Source organism: Lithobates pipiens, unplaced genomic scaffold, assembly GCF_037356315.1.
Source record: "Lithobates pipiens isolate NorthernLeopardFrog02 unplaced genomic scaffold, aLitPip1_a1.2 Scaffold_28, whole genome shotgun sequence".
In the NCBI taxonomy this organism is placed as follows: domain Eukaryota; kingdom Metazoa; phylum Chordata; class Amphibia; order Anura; family Ranidae; genus Lithobates; species Lithobates pipiens.
In genome coordinates, this window is record NW_027507789.1 from 42,507,562 (window position 1) to 42,520,207 (window position 12,646).

General features: G+C 45.0%; 1 protein-coding gene across 2 annotated transcripts in view; it reads left to right on the forward strand.

Annotated features, from left to right (window-relative positions):
• Nucleotides 1-1,173: 1,173 nt before the first annotated feature.
• Nucleotides 1,174-12,646, forward strand: part of NCOA6 (nuclear receptor coactivator 6) — a 66,166-nt gene continuing 54,693 nt past the window's right edge. For both annotated transcript variants that reach the window (XM_077459140.1, XM_077459141.1), the window contains exon 1: nt 1,174-1,320. The gene's annotated coding sequence lies outside the window, so the exon portion shown is untranslated. The remainder of the gene's footprint in view (nt 1,321-12,646) is intronic.

The window sequence follows — 12,646 nt, forward strand, 5'->3', positions numbered from 1 at the left end:
TGGACCTTGCTTTGTGCACTGATCATGTTGGAACAGGAAGGGGCCATCCCCAAATGGTCTTTTTGACTCCAGATCTCACATTAAAGAGGCCCTGTCATGCTTTTATTCTATTACAATGGATGTTTACATTCCTTGTAACAGGAATAAAAGCGACATCATTTTTTTTTTTTAAAGGGACAGTGTAAACGTAAAAAGTGAAATAAATGTATTTTTTTTTAAAGTGCTGCATCTCGCTGAGCTTGCACGCAGAAGCGAATGTATACGTAAGTCACAACCGCATATGAAAACAGTGTTCAAACCACACATGTGAGTTATTGCCGCGATTGTTAGAGCGAGAGCAATAATTCTAGCCCTAGGCGTCCTCTGTAACTTGAAGCTTGTAACCTGTAGACATTTTTAAACGTCGCCTAAGGAGCTTTTTAAGGATCAAAGTTTGTCGCCATTCCATGAGCGGGCGCAATTTTGAAGCGTGACATGTTGGGAATCAATTTATGTGAGGTAATATTATCTTTCATAATATGTCCAAAAAAAAAAAACTTGGGCTACCTTTGATGCTTTCTTAATTTTTCATTGAAAAAAAAGCGTATTTTAAAAAAAAAAAATTGCGTTTGTAAGGCCGCCGCACAAATACAGTATGACATTAAGTATTGCAACCACCGCCATTTTATTCTCTAGGGCAGTGATGGCGAACCCAGATTTTGGAACTACATTTCCCATGATGCTCACCTACACTGCAGAGTGCATGAGCATCATGGGAAATGTAGTTCCAAAACATCTGGATGCCAAGGTTCTCCATCACTGCTCTAAGGTGTCTGAAAAAAATATATATATGATGTGTCTAAGAAAATTTCTAGCAAAAAAAAATGTGATTTTAACTTGTAAACAGCAAGTTTGAAATATAGGTCCGGTCCTTATGTGGTTAGTACAGGAAGTGAATTTTGCAGCCTTGCTCCGGTCCCCCCCCTCTAGAGGACCAGGCACCGAGCGCTCTGAGGTAACAGCACGTCACCGTCCCTCAGTGATGCTTCCCTCTCCGCTGCTACACTTTGTACTTCAACCCCGCCCACTCCCTGTAACAAGCCCCGCCTTCCCGCTCCGAAGCCCTTTGCTAGGGACGTAACGCTCCCTCTCCTGATTGGTCGAGTGGGCCGTACCATTGTTGCAGGGGTGTTACTGCCCCGCTTCGCTTTCTGTTTTCCCTAGACGTACGCCTCTGCCGACCGAGGCCCTCCCCATCCCCGCCGCCAAGTGGTGTCATCTGGGCCTCGCTGCGTTTTCGTTGTTCCCGGGGAGCGGAAGGAGCCGAGGGTCCGGTCATAGGTGAGGGCGCCGGTGTACCGGGGTGTGGGAGGAGGGGAAGGCGGTGCATTATCAATTAGGCCTCATGTGTGTATAGGGAGGAGGGGGGGATGAATAGCAGGGTGTGAGGCATTGCCTGTAATGCAGAGGACGTTGCGCAGCAGCATGATGTTGTGGTGAGCAGCACGGTGCTGGCAGCCTGTGTGTACCCTGCTCCCTGTACTATGTGGCTGGTTGTGGTTGTACATTGCCTTCACCCTCACAGAGAATATATTTCATCAATAAAAAAGGCTTCTGGGCCCCAGGGATTGGAGGGAAGCGCCTGCGTTGCTCGTAGCAACCAATCAGACACCAGCTGCTGTCTTCCTGGAGAGGATACCCAACGGCATAGGTGCCCCCCATGGGCGATGGTTGGGGGTCCGCCATGACCTGTCTCAGAAGAGGCATGGATGGCCATTATGGTGGTAAAAATATGTGGTTGAGCCTTGTTTCTATTTTATTTTACCGCCCCTCTTAAAGGGGTTGTAAAGGTTCGTGTTTTTTTTCCCTATGCATGAAGGTGAAAAAAAGCACCTGTCGGTGACCAGCCGCCCCCCGTTTTACTTACCTGAACCCTCAAACTTGACAGGGATGCTCTCTCTCTGCCCGGGATTCTCAGCTTTTGATTGGATAGAGTGATAGCAGTGCAGCCATTGGCTCCCGCTGCTGTCGATCAAATCCAATGACGATGGGCCGAGTCGCAGGGCTTGTAGCACAAGTAGAAGGGTATAAGGCCCTCTTGACCAGGTTAAAAATAAACACAATTGGATTATGATCAATGATAAACTCACATTCTTAAAAAACAATACAAAATTAAAAGTCAGCAGCTACAAATACTGCAGCTGCTGACTGTTAATAATCGAACACTTACCTGTCCCAGGGTCCAGCGATGCGGGGAATAAAGGCCCACTTGTTCCCCCCACTCCGATCGGCGGTGCCGGCACTCTAACTGTGGGCACCCACTGTGCGGGCGGCGGCGAGCGCCGTGATTGGCCGCGCAGTCATCTGGGACCTGTTACGTGTCCCAGATGACTGACAAGAGGGAGGGGGCAGGGCTGAGCCCTTCCTGCGCCGAGGGGAAGTGATGTCACCAGCACAGGCACTGAAGGAGGCAGACTGCGAATAGCCTATAATAAATCTTACCTATATGTACTGTAAATATTTTCTAAAACCTGGTGCAAGAAACCTGCGTTCCATGTGCGTTTCCTGCACCAGGTTCAAAATGAACTACACTTGGGATCTGCAGCGGATGTCAGTACAATGTTAGACACCCCAAATGTTGGTCGCAAATGCAGAGCATTTGCCTGCACTGGACTGCTTAGTACAAAACTACCGTGCGTTAGATATGGTTGCAGTGCGTTTCCAAAAGTAGTGCATGCGGTGGGATTTGAGCCCATCAAAAATGCATAGGCTAAAATCACACCGCGCTAAGCCCCGTTTCACTCTGTCATCTGTACAGTGCGTTTTGAGTTCATTCATTTTGAAAGGCTCCGATTGCACGGCATCCGCACAAATAAAAGGTGCCGGTAGCTTTGCATTGAAACTGGATTGCATGGGTGTTCATGAGTACGAGTGCAAATACTTGGTATTGGTGCAACCCTGTATTATCCCTATATTTTATAGTTTTGGTAAAGCTAAAGGAGATTGTACAGAGATTGCTCAGTCAGATTGTATAGTGCATGGCCAGCATTATAGTTGCCAAAACGATGTAATATTAGGACCTACCTAAACAATGTGTTCAATTTCTATAACATTAGGCAGGCCCTTGCACTAAATAGTTGATTGAAGATGTAAAGAAAATTGATTGTATAGTGGGTGGTCAGCCTAGGGCCATACTGCATACATTCAGTATTCAGTATGGTATTTATGGTATATATGGTATGCAGTATGGTAAGTATTTCTCTGCCCAGGAGTGACAGGTACAAATCCATTTTAATGGTGGTTGTTTTTTGTTTTTTTTTGTTTTGTTTTTTAACAGTGAGAGGCAGAATAACAACAAACAAAATCCAGAAAAACACATTTCAAAAAAAGTTATAAATTGATTTGCATTTTATTGAATGAAATCAGTATTTGACCCCTTCAAAAAACCCGACTTGGTACTTGGCGGAGAAACTCTTGTTGGCAGTCACAGAGGTCAGACGTTTCTTGTAGTTGGCCCCCAGGTTTGCACACATCTCAGGAGGGATTTTGTCCCACTCCTCTTTGAAGATCCTCTCCAAGTCATTAAGGTTTTGAGGCTGATGTTTGGTAACTTGAATCTTCAGCTCCCTCCACGTATTTTCTATGGAATTAAGGTCTAGAGACTGGCTAGGCCACTCCAGGACCTTAATGGGCTTCTTCTTGAACCAATCCTTTGTTGCCTTGGCCATGTTTTTTGGGTCACTGTCATGCTGAAATACCCATCCACGACCCATTTTCAATGCCCTGGCTGAGGAAAGGAGGTTCTCAAGATTTGATAGTACATGGCCTCATCCATCGTCTCTTTAATGCAGTGAAGTGGTCCTGTCCCCGTAGCAGAAAAATGCCCCCAAAGCTTAATGTTTCCACCTCCCATGTTTGATGGTGGTGAGGATGGTGTTCTTGGGGTCATAGGCAACATTTCTCCTCCTCTAAACGCAGCGAGTTCAGTTGATGCCAAAGAGCTTGATTTTGGTCTCATCTGACCACAACACTTTCCCACCAGTTCTCTGAATCATTCAGATGTTCATTAGCATACTTCAGAGGGTCCTGTACATGTGCTTTTTCAGCACGGGTATCTTGTCGGCGCTGCAGGATTTCAGTCCTTCGCGGGGTAGTGTGTTACCAACTGTTTTCTTGGTGACTATGGTCCCAGCTGCCTTGAGATCATTGACAATATTCTCCCGTGTAGTTCTGAGCTGATTCCTCACCGTTCTCGTGATCATTGAAACTCCACAAGGGGAGATCTTGCATGGAGCCCCAGACTGAGGGAAATTGACAGTTATTTTGTGTTTCTTCCATTTGTAAATAATCGCACCAACTGTTGTCATCCTCCTCACCAAGCTGCTTGGCGATGGTCTTATAGCCCATTCCAGCCTTGTGTAGGTCTACAATCTTGTCCTTCACATCTTTAGACAGCTCGTTGGTCTTGGTCATGGTGGAGAGATTGGAATCTGATTGCTTCTGTGGACAGGTGTCTTTTATACAGGTAACAATCTGAGATTAGGAGCACTCCCTATAAAGGCCCGTACACACGATACGAAAATCGGAAAAGTAAAATTTCATCTGACGGACAATCTGCCGATTTTTGTATCGTTAGTTTGGTGCTTTCGACAGCCAATTTCTGTTTTTCCGTACGACAAAAGCTAGATGTGTAGACTATAAAAAAAAAATTTGTACATGAACTCAGCATCCGATTTTTGTGTAATTAGTATGGTTTTCGTACGAAAAAGTTGTAAGCGAAAGACTGCGCATGCTCAGAAACAAAAGAATATGCACAAAACAATTCAACACGTTACGTCACTTCTGAAGCTGTAGTCTGTAGTATGAAAATTTTCGTATGATGAGCAACCTCTTCACTTTTGACATGAGACTAGCATGCAAAAAAAAGAAAAAAAACGGTCGAACAGTCGTCCGAAAATCTGATTATATGTACAAGGCTTTGGGCCAGTTCACACCAGATGCAGTTCTGTGCGTTTTTTCTGCATTAAAAATGCATGCATTGTTTTCCGTGTATTCTAATGGTTCTAGTTCACACCAGTGTAGTCAGTTTCCAGTGCATTTTTAGTGCAGAAAAAAAGCGCACAGAACTGTGAACTATCACTTGGAGAGTGTTCCTAATCTCTGCTTGTTACCTATATATGTATAGAAGACACCTGGGAGCCAGAAATCTTGCTGATTGATAGGGGATCAGATACTTATTTTACTCATTAAAATGCAAATCAGTTTATAACTTTTTTGAAATTAGTTTTTCTGGATATTTTTGTTGTTATTCTGGCTTCCACTGTTAAAATAAACCTACCTTTTAAAATGATCATTTTTGTCAGTGGACAAACGTCCAAAATCAGCAGGGGATCAAATACTTTTTTCCTCCTCATTGTAGGTGTTGGGACTCCTTCCACATGGATGTGGCTCAATTCTGTCTAAATGTTTGGCCCATTACTGTGAAAGGGTCCTATCGGCTCTGCCTGTCAATTTTGCAGGCAAATTCAGTCAGACCACCTACCGCTCTCTGTGAAGCAATGGATGTCAACAGACGTGTGCGTTGACATCCGATTCGATCCTGTCTGCTAAAAACAGATGGATGGGGATCCATTGACAGATGGTCAGTTTCCATCCAACAGTCCATAGAGGGGAGCGGTCGGGCGTCTGTAGAGGGGAGCGGTCGGGCGTCTGTAGAGGGGAGCGGTCGGGCGTCTGTAGAGGGGAGCGGTCGAGGGGAGCGGTCAGGCATCTGTAGAGGGGAACGGTCGGGCATCTGTAGAGGGGAGCGGTCGAGGGGAGCGGTCAGGCATCTGTAGAGGGGAACGGTCAGGCATCTGTAGAGGGGAGCGGTCGAGGGGAGCGGTCAGGCATCTGTAGAGGGGAGCGGTCAGGCGTCTGTAGAGGAGAGCGGTCGAGGGGAGCGGTCAGGTGTCTGTAGAGGAGAGCGGTCAGGCGTCTGTAGAGGAGAGCGGTCAGGCGTCTGTAGAGGAGAGCGGTCAGGCGTCTGTAGAGGGGAGCGGTCAGGCGTCTGTAGAGGGGAGCGGTCAGGCGTCTGTAGAGGAGAGCGGTCAGGCGTCTGTAGAGGGGAGCGGTCAGGCGTCTGTAGAGGAGAGCGGTCAGGCGTCTGTAGAGGGGAGCGGTCAGGCGTCTGTAGAGGGGAGCGGTCAGGCGTCTGTAGAGGGGAGCGGTCAGGCGTCTGTAGAGGGGAGTGGTCAGGCGTCTGTAGAGGGGAGTGGTCAGGCGTCTGTAGAGGGGAGCGGTCAGGCGTCTGTAGAGGGGAGCGGTCAGGCGTCTGTAGAGGGGAGCGGTCTGTGTCTGTGTCCACTCTGCATCAGTGGAGCGGACACAGATCTGTCGACCCCCCCCCCTCCTGCTCAGCGGGGGGATCGACAGAGAGACTCTGCAAGTGTAAAAGGGGCCTTATTCACTACACAGTGAACAAGGCAGTATTTTCACTGGTGTTTTGCCACGTTTCGAATCCCCGCAGCACACAAAGTGCATCAAGCTGCTCTTACCGCAGGTGATCGCTGGTTGTGTGATCAAGGCATGAATAGCTCTGGCTGCCAACAGCCTGTCATTGCAATGTACAGGTTCAATGACCACTGCTGTTTGTGCGCAGCTGTAAATCCCAGCAGCAGGAATCCGTATATTTTCAGTGTGACAAGTTGGCAAATTACTGCAGATCAAACAGAGGCTAAGTTGTCAGCCTCCTTGGCTGTAAAGGTTAGGCATGTTTAGTACCACTTTACAAAAGGAAATAGTTACCCCTGAATGGACTTTGAAGGCATAGATATCTATACAACAAGTTGGGAAATGTATGAAGGATATAGAAAATAATGAATATTTTATTGTGCAAAATACAACATTCAAATTATGGACCCTGAGGACCAATGAAAGATAGGAATGTATACAAATCTGTGATGGAGACACCAAAGTAACAGCACACATTACCATTCATCTGGTGAGTTCATGACCACAGGGGTGTTAATTCACGAGGTGTGGTGATGGTCGAAATTTAAGATACAGATCACATGGCACATGGGAGAAGAAAAAAAAGAAAGGAAAAACCCACCCCTTCTCAATTTCCCCTCATCAGCCGTATCCAAAAAAAAAATGTTTTCTCACAGACTATCCGATGCATAACACAGCACAACCCCCCATAGGGTTTAATCCGCCCCTATTTCTGAGGAGTAATACTGGCATTCTGCCCATGTGTCTTTAAATGTATTCTGTTGGTTCTTAATCATATGTATCCATCTCTTGCCATTATAGTGGGACATCTGGACTGTTTCCAGAATCTGGGTATCAATATTTTAGCTGAATTTAGCAAATGTGGAGTAACGCTTCTCTTGTAGAACCTAGCAGATTATGGCATCTCATGAAAGAGAAAATGTAATGGGGAAGGCTCTATAGGTTTAAGCGTCATTTTCCTAATCTGAGGGGCTATCGCCTCCCAAAATACTTTACTTATGGTGGCATTGCCCAAAGATTAAGTAATGAACCCCTTTGGTTACATCCACTCCAGCAATTAACGTCTGCTGATGTATATACAGTGCCTTGCAAAATTATTCACCCCCTCTTGGCCTCACAACCTGGAATTAACATGGATTGTTTGAGGATTTGCATCATTTAATTTACAGAACATGCCCACAACTTTTGAAGATTTATTTTTTATTGTAAAGCAAACAATAAATAGGACAAAATAACAGCAAAAGTCAATGTGCATAACTATTCACCCCCCTAAAGTCAATACTTTGTAGAGCCACTTTTTGCGGTTATCACAGCTCCAAGTCGCTTTGGATAAGTCTCTATGAGCTTGTCACATCTTACCACTGGGATTTTTGCCCATTCCTCCTTGCAAAACTGCTCCAGCTCCTTCAAGTTGGATGGTTTGTGCTTGTGAACAGCAATCTTTAAGTCTGACCACAGATTTTCTATTGGATTGAGGTCTGGGCTTTGACTAGGCCATTCCAACACATTTACGTGTTTCCCCTTAAACCACTTAAGTGTTTCTTTCGCAGTGTGTTTGGGGTCATTGTCCTGCTGGAAGGTGAACCTCCATCCTAGTCTCAAATCGCACACAGTGGTACAGGTTTTACTCAAGAATATGCCTGTATTTAACATCCATCTTTCTTTCAACTCTGCCCAGTTTCCCAGTCCCGGCTGCTGAAAAACATCTCCACAGCATAATGCTGCCACCACCATGTTTCACTGTGGGGATGGTGTTCTTTGGGTGATGTGATGTGTTGGGTTTGAGCCAGACATAGTGTTTTCTTTGATGGCCAAATAGTTCAATTTTAGACTCCTCAGACCAGAGCACCTTCCTCCATACATTTGGGAGTCTCCCACATGCCCTTGCGTAAACTCAAAACATTTTTTTTTTTTTTGCTGCATGTTATGGCCACTCTGCCATAAAGCCCAACTCTTTGAAGTGTACGGCTTATTATCGTCTTATGTACAGATACTCCAGTCTCTGCTATGGAACTCTGCAGCTCCTCCAGGGTTACCTTAGGTCTCTGTGCTCCTCTCTGATTAATGCCCTCCTTTCCCGGTCTGTGAGTTTTGGTGTGCGGCCGTCTCTTGGCAGGTTTGCTGTTGTGCCATATTCTTTCCATTTGGTTATGATAGATTTGATGGTGCGCCTAGGTTATAAAACATTTTTCCAAATATTTTATGATCCCTAACGCTGACTCGTACTTCTCAACAACATTGTCCCTTACTTGTTTGGAGAGTTCCTTGGTCTTCATGGCAGTGTTTGATTAGTAATGCCTCTTGCTTAGGTGTTGCAGCCTCTGGGGCCTTTCAAAAAGGTGTGTATATTTAGTGACAGATCATGTGACACTTAGCTTGCACACAGGTGGACATCATTTCACTAATTATGTGACTTCTGAAGGTAATTGGTTGCACCAGAGCTTTTTATGGGCTTCGTAACAGAGGAGTGAATACATACACACATTCCAATTATCAGTATTTTATTTCTGAAAAATAGTTTTAGGTTTATATTTTTCTAATTTTACTTCACCAACTTAGACTATTGTGTTCTGAGCCATCACATATAATTCAGATCAAACTAACATTGAACTAAAGGCTGTAATGTAATAAAATAGGTAAAAAGCCAGGGAGTGAATACTTTTGCAAGGCACTGTATCTGAGCCAGTCGAACCTGTGTATGATAGCATCTTGTCAAGAACTTCTAAGATATCTCCTGTATATGAGAACTTATTGAAGTATGGTGTGTTGCCCTTATAAACCCTTTTCATTTGTTTGGATGTGAAATTATAACCCAGCTCCCTTTCCCATTCTCAGATAAAATAGGGAGTTGTCATATTTTGAGCACTCAGAACCAGCTTATACATTCGAGACAGCATATGACCCGGCGCTAATAAATGAACACACCATTCCTCAAAAGTAGTAAGGGGGTTCGGTGGCCTAATCTGATGCTTCCACTTATTGAACAAATCCGTCATTTGACAATATTTCTATACAGGCACTGGTATTTCCCCCAATATCAAAAACCAACTCTGCCAGTGGTAACAATTTACTCTGTGTGGCCACTCTAGCACAGTTAGGGCCAGTTCACACTGCAGGCGAGGCGACTCTGACTTGCCTCGCCGCGACCTGCCGCGGCCTCAGCGGCGACTTGCAAATGACTTCTGTATAGAAGTCAATGCAGGTCGCCCAAAAGTAGTACAGGAACCTTTTTTCTGAGTCGGAGCGACTCGAGTCGCTCCTCTCAGAACGGTTCCATTGTACAGAACGGGGGCGACTTGCGAGAGCGAGGCGAGTCGTGTCGCCTCGCATCGCCCGCTGTGTGAACCGGCTCTTACGCTTCCCATCCAAAAACTCCCTTTCTCTTCGCCCGGGGGAGGGAACCAAGGGAATCCTTCTAATTATGTCATGGGGGAATTGGGGGGGGGGGGGGGCAAACTTTCCCATACTATTCATTCTGTGTTTTTGTCAGTGGTTATACATTTTCCAATAACCCCCCTAATAAGAAACTGGAATCCAGGGAGCTCCGGCCAAGTTCCTACCCGCTAATATCTTTTCCAACAGAGCAATGGCACCAGTTTATAATGTGAACCAGGGCCATGGCTCTGTAATAAGTCGCTATGTCCGGGAGTCCTAGAAAAGAAAAGGATTGTTGCAGAGTGGTCATCATCCTGAAAGGAACATGGCTCGGCATCTACACTGACTTTTCGATATTTATTAAGGAGAAGAAAGAATAATCTATCATTGACTTTAACCCTTGCTCTAGGATCTGCATTCATTGCCGTCACCCACCCCATCATCTGTTCACTCAGAACTCTAACCATAAACTCCCACCCCACCCTATTGAATGCTTTTTCAGCATCCATTGAGATTACTACACTTGGGGTCTGGTTCGGTCAATTATGCATCCAATGCAGTACATGCAGTGCCCGACTAGTATTATCTCTGGCCTCGGCCCTCGATAAACCCTGTTTGATCTGGGTGAATCAATTTAACTATGGGGTCTTGTAACCTTAGGGCCTGAATTTTAGCCAGGAGCTTGGTGTCAGAGTTAAGGAGGGAGATGAGTCTCTAGCTGGCACAGCACTGAGGATCTTTCCCTATCTTCGGGAGAACGTCACATAAGCTAACAGTGCCTCTGGGGGCAATGAGTTATAGACTGAGACAGAATTAAGATATCTACAAAGAGGAGCAACAGGATTGGGGAAAACTTTTGTGAAACCGTCTGGTCCCGGGCTCTTACCCAAAGGCAAAGCCACAATTAATCCGCCAAACTCTTTGCTTTTTCCATTTCCACCAGGGCCGCAGATGGAATGGCCTGCAACTCTGAGATATTCCCGAATTCTGTCTGCACGCCCATCCTCCATCGCCCCCACAGGAACTGAATCTATATTATATAGAGACCTTTAAAAACTGTGAAACTCTGCTGCTATTGCTTGGGTGTCCACTATCTGCTTATCGCCTGTCTTTATAATGTGAACATGGCATAAATCCTGTTTTTTTAATTGTTAGACAATAATCTCCCACCTTTATTCCCCTGTTCGTAAAAACGGGGGGCAAAATACCAGTGTTTATTTTGAACTTTCCGATTGAGGAGCTGTTTTAAGTCTACCCGCAGTTTCTCCAGTCTCTGCGCATCCCCAGGTTTTAAATGGGCCTTATGTTTAATTTCAGGTTTATGTATTTCCTCTAGAAGCTCAACCATTTATTTTTTGTCTCTCTTTTCTAACGCGAACCCATTGAAATCAACTCCTCTCTAATGACCGCCTAATGGTCTTCCCATACTACTTGGTTAGACACCTCCTCTGATGTAACGGTCTCAAAATATAATGCTTATGTGCGGGACAGGGATTTCACATTCTGTTTATCATCCAGGATAGATTTTTTCAATCGCCATGTTCTTTCCAGGCTCCCAATCAATGCCAGACATATTGTTAAGCTTATTGGAGCATGGTCTGACATGGTGACTGACCCAATAGTTGATGAATTTCCATAATTCAGATAGTATTGATCGACCAGCAACATATTGATCCTTGAATATGCATGATGTGATTTGGAATAATAACTGAAATCCCTGTCCCGCTCATGCAGCACCCTAAAAACTGTCTACCAAATGCAAAGATCGAAGGCTCTGTTTAACACACCTTAAAGCCTTATGAGACACAGAGGTTTTCTCCAGAGAAGTATCTAGACTGGGGTCCAAGGTGATGTTAAAATCCCCTCCCATAACCAATAAACCTTCCCAAAACTTCCCCAAAATATCCAAGGTTTTAGAAATTTAACAGTATGGTTGTTGGGGGCATATATATAGTAGCGAAAGTATAACACTGGCCCTGGATCTTGTCTTTAACAAAAAGAAAACAGGCTTCAGGGATTTTAATTAGAGGTCGACCGATATGGGTTTTTCTCTGGACGAAGCCGATATTTAGAAATCGTGGCGGCCGATGGGCGATATATGATGCCGATTTTTTTTTTTTGGGCCGATATGTTAGGCCAATTTTTTATTTATTTTTTCCTCCCCCCCCCCCCCCCCCCCCCCCCTTCATCTCATAAAATCTAAGCTGGACACCTTTCACACTGGCGTGTTTTTCAGGCGATTTTAGGCTAAAAATAGCGCCTGTAAATTGCCTTCAAAAAGGCTCCCCTGCAGTCTGTGTGAAAGCCCGAGTGCTTTCACAATGAGGAGATGCGCTGGCAGGACGTTAAAAAAAAAATCCTGCAAGCAGCATCTTTGGAGCGGTGTAAACCGCTCCTCCACCACTCCTGCCCATTGAAATGAATGGTCACCACTGCTGAAGCACATGCAATGCGATTTTGCAGCAGTGCTTCACTGCCCCGCTAGCAGCCGAATAGCGGGTCTAAAATGACGGTAAATCGCTGCTAAAACTTGCAGCGTTTTACCGTCAACGCCTGCCCGATCCAGTGTGAAAGCAGCCTTAATAAGTGATGCAGAAAATTTCTTACACATTTATTAAACAAAACAAACCTCCAATCAGTTCACTTGTATGTATAATTTAGATAAAAAAAAAAAAAAAAAAAAAAACTTTATTAAATACACAAAAACAGGTACTCAAAACTTTTGGACGAAAAAAAAGGGCTAACTTGCGTTTGAAAGACCTCTGCACAAATACCGCATCACATAAACTATTGCAACAAC